Source organism: Hevea brasiliensis, chromosome 3 (genome assembly GCF_030052815.1).
Source record: "Hevea brasiliensis isolate MT/VB/25A 57/8 chromosome 3, ASM3005281v1, whole genome shotgun sequence".
Taxonomy (NCBI): domain Eukaryota; kingdom Viridiplantae; phylum Streptophyta; class Magnoliopsida; order Malpighiales; family Euphorbiaceae; genus Hevea; species Hevea brasiliensis.
Window position 1 is genome coordinate 90,532,017 of NC_079495.1, and position 19,995 is coordinate 90,552,011.

The following is a 19,995-nucleotide window of genomic DNA, read 5'->3' on the forward strand; positions in this document are numbered from 1 at the left end:
TCTTATCTAGTCTCAGTTTATTATAGACTTAAGATATAAATACGTGAGACACATGTGTTTAATAATCTTATATCTTAAGGTCATCTAAGCAAGAAAAATCCAAAATTCATATGCATATTTTGCTTGATTTACTTAGATATTTTGCTTGATATGGAAGAGTACGTGGTTATGATTGATCACTGTAGAGAAGCTTTTTTTTCCCCTTTATAAATAGGTGACCCAACGTGAAACTTAATAAAACACACACTCATATTCAAAAGGGAGTGATTGAGAGAAAATAAATTCAGGTGGAATTTTTTATTCATCAAAAACTAAACTAAAACATATAGATTTTTGGGTATTTATAGAGTTTATATTCCTAAACTAACTAGGAAAAAATAAATTCTAACTAATTAGGAAGTTTGCATACACCCAAACAAATATAGGCATCCTAAATTAAATAGGAAAACTAAAACAAACCCTATATAGATTAGGAAAACTTCTTAGATTAAATGTAGAATAACTCCTACAATTATCTCTTGATAAAATAGGAAGTCTAAGATGTAATAGGACTTGTTGGAGAAGAATTTGACCCAAAAAACATAGTTGCACTTAGGGACAGAAAAACACACGCTTGGGTTATGTACTGAGCTATTACATGCCTTGGGGTTGTGTATTGGTCTGCCCCATTGTTCAAGTTTCCAGAACTTGCTGCAATACCATGTTTTCCACCCATTTAAAGCCCTACTTTCTTTCTTGCTGTCCAAGCCTTGCATCATACTCCCCTATTTGGAAAAAAAACTCATCATTGAGTCAAAATAGCTTGCAATAATCTAGAAATATAGCTATAATAACTCCAACTCCATTCTCCCCCACTTGGAATAAATCCTTCCTTGAATTTTAAAGTAGAAAAGAATGAAAAACTTTTTTTGGAAAGTACACCATATAGCCTTCTTTGATGAGATAGTCCACAAAGAATTGAGCAAGATTGAGCTAATCAATTTCACCTTCGTCTTTGTCTCCATAAAAGCACCTAGGCAACAAAATAAAGAGAAACAATAGAGGGTAAAGAGTTAGAAAATTCTTCAATCTCCATCATCTCTAATACTTGACTTTCTCCAATTTCTAATATTGTCTCCATGGATTGTTTTTCCTCTTTTTTTATTGAAACCTCCATGATGTGATTATTTTCATTTCTTAAGACACATTCTTCAAGTTCTTCATCTTCAATCATAGCACTGGGAAATTCAATCAAAACTTCTAGTTTTTATCCTTCGACATTAGTCTCCTTAACTTCGAGTTAAGTTTTGGATTGAAGTTGCTCTTGCCTTTCTTCCCTTTCCATTAATAGATGTTTGGGTTAGGTGTCCTTGCACTCAACTATAAATCTAGATTGGGCTTAAGTTATGGTTAGAAAAACCTTCTCATCACATCCATGCGAGCCTCTTTTCCAATAGTCACTATTCCATTGATGTCTTTTATACCTAATTGTTTCCAAATCATCCTCTTTCTCTGAATCTTCTTCTTAAACATATTGTCGACATACAAAATTGGTTGGTCTGTACCTCTTCTTCTATATCATTCGTTGTATGGATGTCTACAAAACCTATTTGGCTCATTGTCATCCTTCTCTTTTAAGTCTTCCTCATAGACATATTGCATATGTGTAGAAAAGGTCTGTTGATAGAGTCACCACAAGCTAACTTTACGTTTTGCCTTTTATCATCATACTGGTCCCTAATTATATTGATTATCAAAGCATCAAGACAAATTATAATTTCTTTAAAGCATCTCTCAATACGATCGAATTTGAGACCCATTTATTGCTTAGGACATCACTCCCATTATTGAAATGTTTTGTCCTTATAGTAAAGGGCTCTGGCTCTGGTTCCCTGATCATCATTGAAAGAATCATTATCATCATCACCTCCAACAAAGGTTAGCCATCTTGATTGGCTGATTTTCCCCACTTTGATATCACCTAACACAGCGTAAAGCTTAATAAAACATACACATACAAAGAGAGTGACTAAGAGAAAATAATCTCAGCTGGAAATTTTATTCATAAAAAACTAAACTAAATTACACAGATTTTTTAGTAATTATAAAGCTTATATTCCTACACTAACTAAGAAAATATATAATCCTAACTAACTAAGAAGTTTATATACATCCAAACAATATAGGAATCTTAAATTAAATAGGATGTAACACCCTCCCGGTAGCAACTCCGTACATTCTATTGTTCCGGTGACCGGTGTCGGTCCGGACAGCTAGAACGTCCGGAAAAATATTTAAACTAAAGCGAGAGACCAAAATTAACTCAAATATTAATAAGAAAAATTTAGTAAAAATTTTAGAAATAAAATACAACCAAGTTAAATGAGCCGGTGCCCAAGCGATGGGTAACCAGAGGTAAGTTGCGGTTCTCGCAACTAGGAGCCCTAGACCCGGGGAAAAATTCATAAAATAATTTTTGGGACTCCAGAGAAGGGTCATTGAGGTTCCTATGGCATTAGAATGCCAAGAAAATATTTAGAAAAATTTTTCAATCGGTACAGACAATTTTGACCCGTTAAGCCAAACGGAGGGCATTTTGGTCATTTCGCCTTCAGAGGTGATTTTTGGCCGACTTGTCCAATTGAGTAAATAATTATTGTGACATAAAATATGAATTAATATTTATGAGAAAATAATTAAAAATGAGTAAAAGAAATAAAGAAAAGAAAAGAAATAAGATTAATATATATATGATGTCATGATGACCTCAATTAAAATTTTTAAACCAATGGGAGATTAACAAGTTTTATTAAGGGATAAGAAAGATATAAAACAAGGCCAAATAATAGAAAAAAATTTCATCTTCTTCTTTGTTTCCATGGCCGGCACCCTTCTAACATCTACTTCCTCCATTGTTGCTCAAATTGAGCTTGAAATCTCCCAAAATCCAACCTTAAAATCCTAATATCCTTTCACAAAAATTCATCCCCACATCACAAGGCAACTTTAGGCAGCCACAAAGAGGAGAAATTCTAGAGTTTTCACAAGTTCATTAAGTTGAGCAAAGAGGTTAGTGCCTAGTTATACACCTAGCTTTCTTATTCCATGTTAGAGACTTGAATATAGCAAGAATTTGTAAATTAAATGAAAAGAATTCATGTGTATGTATACCATGGAAATTCGGCAGCCCTGAGGAAGGAATGAGTTTGATTGTTTTAAGGGACTTAGAGTGAATTAGATATTATGTTTAAAGTGTATACACATATATATATATATGGAATGAAAGAGTTAACTAAGGAAATTTGTGAAAACCTTGAATTTGAGCTAGGGTTTGGGAGTGAAAATTTGACTTTGCTTAGGAAATTGTTAAAGAACATTCTAATGGTCAATTAGTGACCATTTGGGGTAAGTTGACCATAATTAGGAGTGAACTATTGCATGGCAAACTGAAATGGGCATGCTGCCTAGTGACAGCAGCAGGGAGGCTGTGAGTCCAGCCTGTTTGGACTGCCATATCTTTGGCTGTGTAGGTTCAATTGGTATTTGGCCAATTGGACATAAAACTAGACATATAATGGCACAATTTTACTGAAGAAACCATGCCCAAAAGACCAAAGCAAGTGGACCAAAAGTTGGCCCCAATCCGGATACCCTGCAAGCCAATTCTGCAGAATGACCAAATGAATAGTAATTGTTCATTTGGCCATAACTAACTGTAGAATGGTCCATTTGACCTGAAATTTTTACAGCAACAAGATAAGACATAGACAAACAACTTTCATGAAGAAACCTACCCCAAATTATGACCAGAACCTATCCAACAAGGCAATGGCAGTCACTGTTCATGGTACTGTAGATTTGGTAAATTCTGCAGTTTTCAAATTCGGCCAGCTGTGGTTTTTGGACCATATCTGGAGCTACAAAACTCCAAATGGAGTGATTCAAAAAAAGAAATTCAACTAGACAAAATAAGGAACAACTTTCATGTTTACCATTTCCTCAAATTTCCACTGTAACAGTCCCTAATGGAACAGTAAATTTATGGTACAAAATCTGAAATTTCCGCCCCTTAGTGCTAAGCTTGGAAATGGATTTGGTGACTTATTCCAACAAGTTTTAAATGCAAAATGTGGTACATTGGGAGTGTTAAAACCAATGCACCTATTTTCTATCCAAAAGTCAACATTTTTATTGACCAATGAAGTGAATAGTGACACCAAAACTTGAAATTCACAAATTGAAGAATTTTAAAGTATCAAATGCCCTAGTATACCTAACAAGATTGGTTTGGATAGTTTGGCATGCCAATAGGGTTCAGTTAGCAGTACTGCACATGGCATTATGTCATTCTGTGATTTCATGGCTTTTAGCCATTCTGACCTTGTGTTGATATTTGGCCTTGTGCCTATTGTCATTACAGCTTATTAGCTGATACAGACACCGGAGATGCACATGTGACCGATGGTGTGACGGCCCGAGGTACTAGGTACCCAGTGCCAGTTTACTCGTTTATCCAGTCCAGTCGTCCAGTATAGGTTACTTGGGCAACCAAATGAATGAAAGTGGACAAAGTTAACGAAATAAATGAATATAACAAATACAAAACGAATAAGACATATACATTCAATACATATTTATTTTCTACTATTTTCTTTTATTTTATTATTGCACCACTAAGCATTATTGCTTAGCGCATTGCTTTTGCCACGCGTAGGTTCTGGAGATACTGATCGTGAGCCCAGTAGACCGCAGACTGGGTGAGTCCATCTTGCAGCTCTGCATAGTGTCCGTGTCACCTCACCCTCCACAATGCATTGGTAGGACACTAGGTTTCATTTTGGTATTTTGTAACTAACTTTTATTTTCCTTTGTGTAAATGAAACTTATATAATGTATTTTGATGTTCATGTAAATAATGAAAATTGTGGTTATGAATGGAAAAATTTGAGTATGTATTTATTGCTTATATATGAGTACCATGAGAAATGAATGATTGAGAATTGTTGCTGAAAAATAATTGGGACCTTGTTGATGATTATTGGAATTTGAGAGTGATTGGATATGAATATTGGAAGTGTTTTTCACAGGTTCCGAAGAACTGTTTTCTCCATTTTTAGTCGGTACTCTGCCGGATTTTCTATAAAATTTTCGGAACCTCAAATAAATTATGATTTCAATAAATGACTTCAATAAATTATATTTCACAAGTTATATTCAAAACTATGATAAAAACTAATTGAGATAAAATAGAGTGTTCCGGTACACCGTGTGACATAGCTTACTCGGATATACTGTAGACGAGTAAGGGGTGTCACATTTAGTGGTATCAGAGCACGGTTTAGGCGTTTCTGGGCCTAGACTTAGTCCATACCATGCATTGCATTTGTAAGAGTCGAGGTGACACTAATGCAGATCTGTTTGTCTTTCTTATTTTGAATAGGATATGGACCCTACATCACAGAGAGCAGTTGAGGAGGAAGTGGAGAGTCATGCTCCACTGCAGTGAGAGGCGGGGGTATGGGAGAACACCTGCTCACTTGACTCAAGCGAGCACCTCGGCCTCCACAGGCCATGTTCCATCAAATGGCCGAATTTTTTAGACAAATGGCTGGGGTAATGCCAGCACCACCACCACCACCACCTCCACAAATAAAATCACACCTGGAAAAATTGAGGAAGTTTGGAGCAGTGGACTTCTATGGCAAAAGAGAAGATGATTCTGTTGCACCCGAAAATTGGTTGAACAGAACAAGCAGAGTTTTAAAACAACTCCACTGTACTCCAGAGCAAAATCTAGAAGCTGCTGTATCTCTGCTGCAAGACGATGCATACGAATGGTGGGATACTGTGTCCAGTGAAGTACAGCCAGAAATAGTGACATGGGACTTCTTTCTCTCCGAATTTAAGAAGGAATATGTGGGTAGTGTATACCTGGAAGAGAGAAGAAGAGAGTTCATTAATCTGAGACAGAGACAGCTATCAGTGGCCGAGTATGAGAAGGAATTTGTCCGATTAAGCCGCTATGGAAGGGAGATAGTCCCTAATGAGGCCGAAAGGTGTAAGAGATTTGAAGAATGATTAAATGACAATATAAAGCTTATGATCACTGCCTTGGGAATTACCGACTTCACTAAGTTAGTGGAAGCTGCAATAAAGGTTGAAAAGGTTAGAATAAATGAGCAGACCAGAAGAGAGAGACAGCAGAAGAGGGGCCCAGGTCAGTCTAGTTCATCTCCTGCATTTGGAAAGAAGTTCAAGGGTCCACACACGAGTTCAGTCAGCCACAAGGTCGAGTGGTCTCGGGGCCTAGGCCACGATTTACCCCTAGGAGAGGTCGGTCCACACCATCGGTGGGCAGCTCTCGAGGATGGGGTTCGAGGACCAGCCCGGCATCTTCTGCATGTCCACACCGCACGAAGTGGCACAAGGGGGAGTGTTGGAGAGTGGCGGTGCTCGCTAAGGTGTGGGTCAGAGCATCGGTTGAAGAAGCGTCCACGTAGAACCACTCTGTTTGCTCCAACACAAGCAGACAGACCTGCTCCTGCACCACAAAGGGGTAGGAAATCTGACAAATCTGACGCAGTGGGACCGTCACAGAGGCCTGCATCTGAGCCAGCAGAGAGGCCAGATAATAGACCACCTGCCAGAGCCTATACCATTAGAGCCCAGGAGGAGCAAGATGCCCCAGGGCGTCATCGAGTGCGTTCTCCTCTACAATACACCTGTGCATGCATTGGTGGATCCAGGATCCACTCATTCATACATCTGCATCAACCTACCCGTAGAAAGGGGGATACTAGTAGGGGAGAGTGACCAAGACATTCTGGTCACTAATCCATTGGGCCACAGTGTAGTGGTGAACAAAGTATACAAGGGTTGCCCGTTAAAGATTTAGGGGTATGAATTCTTGGCAGACCTGATTGAGTTGCCTTTCCACGAGTTTGACGTGATTTTGGGAATGGACTGGTTGTCACGTCATCAGGCAATAGTTGATTGCAAATTGAAGATAATTTATATGAAAACTTCTCGGAGTAATGAGATCATCATTGTGGGTGAAAGGATGATTTCTGTCCAATGTCATCTCACCACGATTGCAAGAAGAATGATGAGAAAAGGTGTGAAGCCTACCTAGTACATGTGGTGGATACTAGGCAGCTAAGCCAAACCTGAGTGATATACCCACAGTAAAAGTCTTCCCAGAGGTATTTCCTGAAGAGTTGCATTGTTTGCCACCAGAAAGGGAAGTCGAATTTGCTATTGAGACAATGTCGGGTACAACACACATTTCCATTGCTCCTTATAGGATGGCACCCATCGAATTGAGGAGTTGAAAACTTCGGTTGCAAGAGTTGCTTGATAAGGGGTTCATACGCCCATGTGTCACCATGGGGAGCTCGGTGTTGTTTGTGAAAAAGAAGGATGGGACTTTGAGGCTATGCATCAATTCGGTGATTGAATAAAGTGACTGAAGAACAAATATCCGTTGCCTAGAATTGATGATCTGTTTGATCGGTTGAAGGAGCAGAGTATTTTCTAAGATTGATCTCGCATCGGTATCATCGATTGAGGTGAAGGATGCAAATGTGCCAAAGATCGCATTCAGACCCGATATGGGCATTATGAGTTCCTAGTGATGCCCTTTGGCCTAACAAATGCACCAGCAGCATTCATGGACCTTATGAACCGTATCTTCCATCCACACTTAGATCGGTTCGTAGTGGTCTTTATTGATGATATTTTGGTGTATTCTAAGACCAAGGAAGAACATGATGAGCATTTGAGGATTGTTCTGCAAACCACGAGAGAAAAGAAGGCGTATGCTAAGTTGTCCAAGTGTGACTTACGGTTGAATGAGATTGCATTCCTTGGACACATAGTGTCGGTGATGGGATTAGGTGGATCCCAAGAAAATAGAAGCGATGATGGAATGGAAGCCTCCCGAGAATACAAGCGAGGTCGAAGCTTCTTGGGGCTATTGGGTATTACAGAGATTTGTGAAGGATTTTCCTTAATACTGCTCCAATGACCAAGTTGTTACACAAGAATGTCAGATTTGACTGGAATAACAAGTGTCAGACCAGTTTTGAGAAGTTGAAGGCTGTGTTGACAGAGGCACCAGTGTTAACACAGCCAATGACAGGAAAGGACTTTGTGGTTTATAGTGATGCCTCTCATAATGGGTTGGGGTGTGTATTGATGCAAGAGGGGAAGGTGGTCGCTTATGCTTCTAGACAACTAAGGCGGATGAGCAATTACCCTACCCATGATCTAGAGCTTGCGGCAATTATCTTCGTGAAGATATGGAGGCATTACTTATATGGTGAAAAGTGCTACATTTACACGCACCACAAAAGCACAAATACTTGCCAACCCGTAAGGAGCTCAACCTTAGACAGAGGCGATGGATTGAGTTCCTGAAGGACTATGATTGTGTAATTGACTACCATCCAGGGAAGGCAAATGTAGTTGCTGATGCTTTGAGCAGAAAATCCATCACAGCTTTGAGATCATTGAATGCTCGTCTATCTTTGGTTCGAGATGGAGCTATTTTGGCTGAGTTGCAAGTGAGGCCAAACTCATTCTGCAGATTTTAGATGGGCAGAAGGTAGATGAGAAGCTAATGGCTATTATGAGCAAAATCTCAGAGGGAAAAGCAACTGACTATGAGGTGAAAGCAGATGGGTGTCTGTACTACAAAGGAAGACTGTGTGTACCAGATGATGGGGAATTGAAGGCTAGTATTCTGAAAGAGGCACACACTAGTGTATATGCTATGCACCCAGGAAGTACAAAGATGTATCATGATCCAACCTTGATGATTGGTGGCTGGTATGAAGAAGGACATAGTGACTATGTGACTAAATGCTTGACATGTCACAAGTCAAGGCAGAACATCAAGTTCCATCAGGTTTGCTACAGCCTATACGCATACCTGAATGGAAATGGGATCAGGTCACCATGGATTTTGTAAGTGGTCTACCTCTCACCCAGAAGAAACATGATGCAGTATGGGTGATAGTAGATAGATTGATGAAGTCAGCACACTTTCTGCCAGTTAGGACTGGCTACTCACTGGAGAAGTTAGCAGAACTGTATATCAGTGAGATAGTTAGACTGCATGGAATTCCACTTTCCATCATATCTGATTGAGACCCAAGGTTTACATCGAGATTTTGGAAGAAATTGCATAAATCCTTGGGTACACAACTCCATTTCAGCACAGCTTTCCATCCTCAGATGGATGGGCAATCAGAAAGAGTAATCCAGGTAAACAATTGAAACCAATGAAATTGATACAAATATTGAATTAAAATGATAATAATAACATGAAATATATATCAGGTCCTTGAGGATATGCTGAGGAGTTGTGTCATTGAGTTTGAGGGAAGTTGGAATAGATACCTCCCACTGGCAGAATTTGCATACAACAATAGCTACCAAGCTAGCATACAAATGGCCCCATATGAAGCACTGTATGGGAGGAAATGTAGAACTCCAGTGTGCTGGACTGAATTGGGCGAAGATAAGCTGGTAGGACCAGACCTGGTGAAACAGACTGAAGAGAAAGTGAAACTAATCAAAGTTAATCTGAAGGTTGCCTCAGATAGACAGAAATCTTATGCCGACCTGAAGAGAAAAGAAATAGAATATGTGGTTGGCGACAAAGTGTTCCTCAAGGTGTCACCGTGGAAAAAGGTATTGAGGTTTGGAAGAAAAGGTAAGTTAAGCCCTAGGTTCATTGGCCCATATGAAGTCATTGAACGTGTGGGTCCAGTGGCCTATAGGCTAGCTTTACCACTGTGAGTGGACAAGATCCACAATGTGTTCCACGTGTCCATGCTCAGAAGATACCGCTCAGATCCTTCACATGTCATCTCCAGGGAAGAAATTGAAATACAACCGGATTTGACATATGAAGAAGAACCTCTACGGATCCTAGCTCGGGAAGTGAAAGAGTTGAGAAATAAATAGATTCCACTGGTGAAAGTACTTTGGAGGCACCACAACACTGAGGAGGCAACTTGGGAAAGTGAAGAGATGATGAGGCAACAGTTCCCTCAACTATTTGCATCAGGTAAATTTCGAGGACGAAATTTAAATTAGAGGGGAAGAGTTGTAACACCCTCCCGGTAGTAACTCCGTACATTCTACTGTTTCGGTGACCGGTGTCGGTTCGGACAGCTAGAACGTCCGGAAAAATATTTAAACAAAAGCAAGAGACCAAAATTAACTCAAATATTAATAAGAAAAATTTAGTAAAAATTTTAGAAATAAAATACAACCAAGTCAAATGAGCTGGTGCCCAAGCGATAGGTAACCAGAGGTAAGTTGCGGTTCTCGCAACTAGGAGCCCTAGACCCGGGGAAAAATTCATAAAATAATTTTTGGGACTCCAGAGAAGGGTCATTGAGGTTCCTATGGCATTAGGATGCCAAGAAAATATTTAGAAAAATTTTTCAATCAGTACAGACAATTTTGACCCGTTAAGCCAAACGGAGGGCATTTTGGTCATTTCGCCTTCAGAGGTGATTTTTGGCCGACTTGTCCAGTTGAGTAAATAATTATTGTGACATAAAATATGAATTAATATTTATGAGAAAATAATTAAAAATGAGTGAAAGAAATAAAGAAAAGAAAAGAAATAAGATTAATATATATATGATGTCATGATGACCTCAATTAAAATTTTTAAACCAATGGGAGATTAACAAGTTTTATTAAGGGATAAGAAAGATATAAAATAAGGCCAAATAATAGAAAAAATTTTCATCTTCTTCTTTGTTTCCATGGCCGGCACCCTTCTAACATCTACTTCCTCCATTGTTGCTCAAATTGAGCTTGAAATCTCCCAAAATCCAATCTTAAAATCCTAATATCCTTTCACAAAAATTCATCCCCACATCACAAGGCAACTCTAGGCAGCCACAAAGAGGAGAAATTCTAGAGTTTTCACAAGTTCATTAAGTTGAGCAAAGAGGTTAGTGCCTAGTTATACACCTAGCTTTCTTATTCCATGTTAGAGACTTGAATATAGCAAGAATTTGTAAATTAAATGAAAAGAATGCATGTGTATGTATACCATGGAAATTCGGCAGCCTTAAGGAAGGAATGAGTTTGATTGTTTTAAGGGACTTAGAGTGAATTAGAGATTATGTTTAAAGTATATATATATATATATATATATATATATATGGAATGAAGAGTTAACTAAGGAAATTTGTGAAAACCTTGAATTTGAGCTAGGGTTTGGGAGTGAAAATTTGACTTTGCTTAGGAAATTGTTAAAGAACATTCTAATGGTCAATTAGTGACCATTTGGGGTAAGTTGACCATAATTAGGAGTGAACTATATATATATATATATATATATATATATATATATATATATATATATATATATATATATATGGAATGAAGAGTTAACTAAGGAAATTTGTGAAAACCTTGAATTTGAGCTAGGGTTTGGGAGTGAAAATTTGACTTTGCTTAGGAAATTGTTAAAGAACATTCTAATGGTCAATTAGTGACCATTTGGGGTAAGTTGACCATAATTAGGAGTGAACTATTGCATGGCAAACTGAAATGGGCATGCTGCCTAGTGACAACAGCAGGGAGGCTGTGAGTCCAGCCTATTTGGACTGCCATATCTTTGGCTGTGTAGGTTCAATTGGTGTTTGGCCAATTGGACATAAAACTAGACATATAATGGCACAATTTTGCTGAAGAAACCATGCCCAAAAGACCAAAGCAAGTAGACCAAAAGTTGGCCCCAATCCGGATACCCTGCAAGCCAATTCTGCAGAATGACCAAATGAACAGTAACTATTCATTTGGCCATAACTCACTGTAGAATGGTCCATTTGACCTGAAATTTTTACAGCAACAAGATAAGATATAGACAAACAACTTTCATGAAGAAAACCTACCTCAAATTATGACCAGAACCTATCCAACAAGGCAATGGCAGTCACTGTTCAAGGTACTATAGATTTGATAAATTCTACAGTTTTCAAATTCGGCCAGCTGTGGTTTTTGAACCATATATGTAGCTAAAAAAGTCCAAATGGAGTGATTCAAAAAAAGAAATTCAACTAGACAAAATAAGGAACAACTTTCATGTTTACCATTTCCTCAAATTTCCACTGTAACAGTCCCTAATGGAACAGTAAAGTTATGGTACAAAATCTGAAATTTCTGCCTCTTAGTGCTAAGCTTGGAAATGGATTTGGTGACTTATTCTAACAAGTTTTAAATGCAAAATGTGGTACATTGGGAGTGTTAAAACCAATGCACCTATTTTCTATCCAAAAGTCAACATTTTTGTTGACCAATGAAGTGAATAGTGACACCAAAACTTGAAATTCACAAATTGAAGAATTTTAAAGTATCAAATGCCCTAATATACCTAACAAGATTGGTTTGGATAGTTTGGCATGCCAATAGGGTTCAGTTAGCAGTACTGCACATGGCATTATGCCATTCTGTGATTTCATGGCTTTTAGCCATTCTGACCTTGTGTTGATATTTGGCCTTGTGCCTATTATCATTACAGCTTATTAGCTGTTATGTCGCACATCGGGAGATGCACATGTGACCGATGGTGTGACGGCCCGAGGTACTAGGTACCCAGTGCCAGTTTACCCATTTATCCAGTCCAGTCATCCAGTATAGGTTACTTGGGCAACCAAATGAATGAAAGTGAACAAAGTTAACGAAATAAATGAATATAACAAATACAAAACGAATAAGACATATACATTCAATACATATTTATTTTCTGCTATTTTCTTTTATTTTATTATTGTACCACTAAGCATTATTGCTTAGCGCGTTGCTTTTGCCACGCGTAGGTTCTGGAGATACTGATCGTGAGCTCAGTAGACCGCAGACTGGGTGAGTCCATCCTGCAGCTCTGCATAGTGTCCGTGTCACCTCACCCTCCACAGTGCATTGGTAGGACACTAGGTTTCATTTTGGTATTTTGTAACTAACTTTTATTTTCCTTTGTGTAAATGAAACTTATGTAATGTATTTTGATGTTCATGTAAATAATAAAAATTGTGGTTATGAATGGAAAATTTTGAGTATGTATTTATTGCTTATATATGAGTACCATGAGAAATGAATGATTGAGAATTGTTGCTGAAAAATAATTGAGACCTTGTTGATGATTATTGGAGTTTGAGAGTGATTGGATATGAATATTGGAAGTGGTTTTCACAGGTTCCGAAGAACTGTTTTCTCCATTTTTAGCCGGTACTCTGCCGGATTTTCTATAAAATTTTCGGAACCTCAAATAAATTATGATTTCAATAAATGACTTAAATAAATTATATTTCACAAGTTATATTCAAAACTATGATAAAAACTAATTGAGATAAAATAGAGTTTTCGGGTACACCGTGTGACATAGCTTACTCGGATATACTGTAGACGGGTAAGGGGTGTCACATAGGAAAACTAGAATAAACCCTATATAAAGTAGGAAAACTTCCTAGACTAAATCTAGAATAACTCCTATAGTTGTTCCTTACTTTTAATAAGAAGTCCAAGATGAAATAGGACTTGTTAGAGAAGAATTTGACTCAAAAAATGTGGATGCACTTTGGGACAGAAAAACAAACATTGGAGATGTATACTAGGCTGTTACACAACTTGGGGGGCATGTACTAGTCTGCCCCTTTGTTCAAGTTTCCAGAACTTGCTAGTGTCATAAAGGTTTTGCGGTCACTAGATGATTCTCACCGAAGTGAAAACTGAGAAGTCGCCACTTTAAGTTTGAAAAAAATTAAAGAAAACCATTTATTGTTAAAAATAATTTTACCACATCTAAGATAGAGATTCTAGGTTCGGGGTTCATATACGTGTAGGGAAGGTATTAAGCACTCTACATCGTCCCTCAATGAGGGTAAGTGGATTTAAGTATGTGCTCTTTATAACTTGAAACCAATAATTTTAGGGTTTAAATTACGATGTTAGTTCCCAATTTACTGTAGGGACGTTTGATGTTTCACCATTCAGGGTTGTCCCAAAAATATAAGTAGATGGAATGATCCTAGGGTGGACTGTGACTCTAACTTTTATTATGGTTTTTATTAAAATTCTCCCTCTGCAAAATCAGGACTCTAATTTTGAAGAGGCATTATTTGTTTCCTAGAAATTTTGTAATGAGTGAGGAAGACTCTCAGCTCACTCATCATTCATCTCATCATTAGCATCCAAACAATTAAGAGTGTGGTGTGTGAAGTGAGTTTTTATAATTGAACCAGTATGGGTATAGATTTTCATTCCTTTTAATTGAGACTCCAATTCAAAGGAATATATTAATTAAAGCCTAGAGAGTTTTCTTCATCAATGAGGACTCTAAGTTAATGAATCAAAGTCCCATCATCAGTAACATCAACCATAAAATCTTTACCCATATTGATAGACGAATTCACAACTTAGAGACGAAGTTGAATTATGCACGCTTAAATTATCAAATTCGAGGAAGGACTTTCCCTCAATAAAAGTATAATCCAAGGAAGGACTCTCCCTTGTGCTTCAACGTCACACATTTATTAACCATGCTAAATGGAAAAAATTTCTTTGAATTTTAAGTGGAATAAAAAAATATATTTTTTATAAATATGAAAGGGGGTCTAAGGAAAGGACTCTCTCCCGAACTCCTAATATTTTAAAAAGTAAACTATGCAGCATTTCTCCTGGACTCTTATTATTTTCGAAACTGTAAAATGACGTAAATGCTATAAAATAAAAATGCACTATTTCCTAACTCCAAACGTGTTATTTCAAATCTCTCAGATTTGCTAACCTTGCAATGTCCAAACTCATTCTAATGCACCTTACTTTTATTATTGCCGATCTCTTACAGTCACATCCGAACTCTCTTCACTTTATTTATTACATTCCAAACTCTAACTACTACATATTATTTCATTTGAAACTCAAACTATTATTCCTAAACTATTTTGAAATGAGAAACATGCTTTTAATAGAAAATAAAATGATAAAAATGATATTTTACAGTACTACAATAACATAACAGTAATATTTACAAAATAAGTATAAATCAATTTTAACCTTATTTCTCTAAGAGTTTAGCATGACTAAATATTTATAGGGCTTAGATTCTAACTTATGTAACATCGCAAACATAACTTTATACCTTTAAAAGAAACACGTAGACGTCAAGAGTTTTACCTGCAAGGGGGCTCTCGCAATGATGGGGTAAATGAGTTCTGGCGTATGAAGCTCAGAAAATGGAGCCAAAGCACTATCAAATTGATTTTAGAAGTGACGGATTAAGGTACTTTGGTGAAAGTAGGCTGTTTGATGCTGATGTTACAATGAAGATTCTTTAGAAAGCTGATGTTTCTAAAGCCTCCTTTTTATATTCTCTCAGCTCTTTTTTGGGAAAAGGGACCCCTTCAATAGTGAAAATTTTGGATATTTATAAGGAATGGAGCCCTTAAAATGAAGGGCCAGGATTCAAGATGAAAAAGAAGAAGGGTCAGGATTCAAAAGGACAACATCCGAAGGTCAAAAATTAAAGTGACCAAGGATTTAAGGGCAGCGATCAATCCAGGACTCCTCTGTCCTTTTCTTCTTTGACCCAATGGTTGGGAGTTATGCCTTACAAATCAGATTGATTGGAAGGTACCAAATTTGCATTGATCACTTTAATCTAAGGTATGAGATTTGTCCTTACAAATAAAATCAATGGTGCAGAGACTGGGGCGTACCAAAATGTTTTAACTGCCTTGAATTAATGGCCCGGATTCATCCTTACAAGTAGGATTAATGGTGAAGATTGAATCATATCTCAATCGCTTTAACAAACTCAAATCTGATGTGAAAATTTGATCTTGTAAACCAAAGGCTAGGATTCAAAGTGATGCCTTTGAAATCCTCACACAACTTTTCTACCTCGATCTTAATTTGACATTCTTCTGATCTGGTGGTTTCCGATCTCTTTATCAGGTCTCTCTATCTGAACTGATCTTTAGTCATCTGAAACATCCTTATCTGATCTCTCTTAATCTATCTCGTGTCCCCCTTTATGAAGTCACTTTCTTCAATCTCTTAAAATCCTGCGGTCTCTCCACATTGCCCTTTATCCAAACTCTTTTAGTCCAATTTATGTGGTCACTCAAAAGCCCTTCATCTGATCCCCTTTATCTAAGCTATCCTTATCCGGTCTTTTCTAATGTGCATTGAATATTGGAAAAACATTAAAGGTTTTCATTAACTGAGACATCGCTTCAGGTCTCATAAACATTAAATGCCCAAGGCTGTATATATAAGGGGGAAGGCTGTCATTTTCACATTTCACATTTCTGCTTTCTCTTTTCTCTCTCAAATCTCCAGCGAGTTTCCTCTAAGTTCTTGATCTTTGGCAACATTTTTCATCAAAGGTATAGTGTTTGATCTTTTTTCATCCCACATTTTCCTTCTTCAACTGAAAATGAGCAGCGCTAATGGTCAGAGATTAAGGAGCCAGCCATCAATACACGTTTCATGGACCTCCGATGAGGGTGAAGAGGTCAGACCAAGTGGGTGATCTGAGATTAAAGTACCGGTCCATCTGATCTCTAATCAGCCCGTCAGATCGAGCTAGGGACAAGCCCCAATACTAAGGAAAGAAGCTCTCTCGGTGGATGAGGTGGTATCAATTTTTAACCGCTCTGAGCTAGCACAGATTAGTCAGAAGTACAAAGCCGAACTATGGGCTCTTCACCGTCTTCTTAGCAATCTCAACCAATAAAATATGAGGCTCATTAATAAATTTAAAGTGGACCTTAAAGTGCATTCCCTTGGCTTCCAAATAGATTGCTCTATCAAAGTCCTTTTTCACTAATTTTGGCCTAGTCTTCTATTTGGCATTTTGTTTATTCTTCTTATCCCATGACTTGGGTTTGGAATGGATTTCACCTGTGTTCTTTGAGTTGGGTTTAGAGGGCTTCCTATGTAATGGCCTTTTCGAGGATGGAGATCTCTAAGGTGGTTCAGAAGGCCATGGCTTCTAAAGGGGCAGCTCTTAGCTGCAAATGCCTGGAACAGGCAAAGTCTTCTGAAGAGCTAATAGCTCAGTTGCGGAAGGAACTCGAAGATGCCCAGGCCAGTCGAGCTACCAACTGGCTAAGTTTGCTGAGGAGATAAAAGCGAAGGAGAACAAAGCCTTAGAGAAAGTAGCCGGCACCTATGTGTAGGCCCATGGTGATCTCCTAACCGAGCTCATCAAGCGCTATCCTGAAGAGGACTTTACCTAGCTCAAGAAGCTTGCTCTGGGTATTAAGGTTGAGAACGAGAGCGAACCAGAGGGAGAAGACATAAACAATGTAAATGATGAGCAGGCTGAGGAGGACCCACCCTTGGAATGATGTAATCAAATGTTTACAAAATATTTCTTTAAGATCGATCTTTCTTATTTTCTTATCTAGATCAGATAATCACATGATCGGCATTAGATTACTAGTTCAATTATATGCAATGACCTTTAGAGATCGGACTAATAGCATAGAAATTGCACATTAAACATAATATCAAACTTCAATCGAGAACAAAATTGAGATTTAAGCAAGTATATAAAATTGAACTTTATTGAGATCGGATGGTCTGAGGACCAGATTGGAATAAAATAAAACAATTATTGGGATTGGGTTATTTGCAGATGGAAATTGGATCTAAACTGGGAAATTAAAACTAAAACAAGAATGAGCTCGGAGATCGGATAATCAGCACTCAAACTTCTGATAAACTCTTACTCGAACAAGCATGTAGGATTAAGCTTAATGAGACTTAAAATGAGTATTATTGAGTTCGGGCCATTTCGAGGTCGGACGACAACAGAATTATAACCTTTATCAAGATCGGATAATGTTGGGATCGAACCCCAATTCAGAAACTTACTACACGTAACCGATGAACATCAAAACTTCAACAGATGTAAACCAATTGCATATCAATTAAACCAAAATTATCTTTTTTGCCAAATGATAAATTTATTGACCAGCCAAAATATGGTGTCTATAGTTACCCATCTTTACATGTTTTCTATTAAAGAGAATGAAAGAAATTTTAATTTCATTCTCCTTAAATAGGAAACACGTAAAGATATAGTTTTATATTTTAGAGGTTAAATGCTTACATGGATCATAAAGTTAAAATCAACTTGGATCTTGAATCTAGAGTTTGATAACAGGAAATTAGATTACAATCAAGTTTGATCTAGAATCTAGAGATTGATAACAGGAAGTTAAACTGCAGGAAATTAAAAATCAACTTGAATCTTGAATTCAGAGATTGAAAGCAGAAAGTTAAATTGCAGGAAATTAATCAACTTGAATATTGAATCCAGAAGTTGATAACAGAAAATTAAATTGCAGAAAATTTAAAATCAACTTGGATCTTGAATCAAGAGGTTGATAGCATAAAATTAAAGTTCAGGAAATTAAAATCAACTTGGATCTTAAATCCAAAGGTTGATAGCAGAAAATTAAAGTGTGGAAACTTAAAATCAACTTCGATCTTAAATGCTAAGGTTGATAGCAGAAAGTTAAATTACAGGAAATTAAAATCAACTTGATCTAGAATCCAGAGGTTGATAATAGAAAATTAAATTACAAGAAATTAAAAATTAACTTGGATCTTGAATCCAGAGGTTGATAATAGAAAATTAGATTAAAATCAACTTGGATCTAGAATCCAGAGGTTAATAATAGGAAATTAAAATGCAGAAAATTAAAAATCAACTTGGATCTTGAATCCAAAGGTTAATAATAGAAAATTAGATTAAAATCAAATTTGATATTAAATCCAGAGGTTGATAACAGGAAATTAAATTACAGGCAATTGAAAATCAAACTAAAGCTTAGGATGTTAAGAACAAATGATTACTATTATACCTAAACAAATAGGCCAATTTTAAGCTTGATTATCTAGCAATTTTACCATGAATGTTCGATCTTCAAAGCAAACCTGGTGAGTGAACTCTACCTGATCAAAAGTTTACTTAATCATGAACCTGGAGCTGAATGATTAATGGGAAAAGCAAAAGTAGACTCAAAGACAAGGTTTTTCATTTGCCTCCAATCCCCTTCCTCTTAGTCAGTCAGAGGCTCCTTGTTATAGAGAGTGACTTCTCTCATCTTCACCTTCTTTTGTGAGGAGCGCATTTTCAGGTTTTCACTCCTACCCCTTTTTTTTTTCTTTTTTTTTAAGATGCCCTTTTGGATTTTCATCCTTCTCTCATTTTGCAGAAAGTGCCCTTATGGGTTTTCGCCTTCTTTTCCTCATTTTGCTAGGAGCTCCCTTTCAGGTTTTCATCCCTACACTTCTTTTTTTTTTTTGCTTGAGTCCCAATCTCTTTGGTGGTGTCTTGCATTAGTATGCTATTTGTTCGCTGATTTTTATCTCCTATAATCTCAAAGCAATATATGTAGAGTTACCAATGTTTTAATTCTTACCTTATAATACAACATTAATAAGTTAACAGTGCAAAATTCCAAAATAAATGGGCTGGTGGGTCAAACATAAAGTATAAGAAAAATTGACATTATTATTTTTGATAATAAGAAATAAGAATACATAAAAGGTATATAATTCTTGGAAGAAAAGGTAAGGGAAGTCTCATGAATTCCTTTTAATCAACTTTTAGGACCCTTCAATGCCAGGGATACTAGCCATTCGAGAAGAACTCTTGTGCCACGGCCACCTGCTGCCTTCTAACTCTGAGCTCATCAACCAACCTTATTCATCCATTTCTAGTCTTTTAGGAGCGTCTTTTCAGGTTTTCACTCTTATTTTTTTCTAAGCTCCCCTTTTTCAGGATGCCCTTTCGGGTTTTCATCTTCTTTCTCTTATTTTGCTAGGAGCACCCTTTCAGGTTTTCACCTCTATATTTTTTTTAAGCATAATACCCCTTTACAGCATCTGCATTTATTGGTTTTGACAGTACTAATCCATCCATGTGGGTTAAGATTAGAGCACCTGTAGAAAATGCCTTTTTGACCA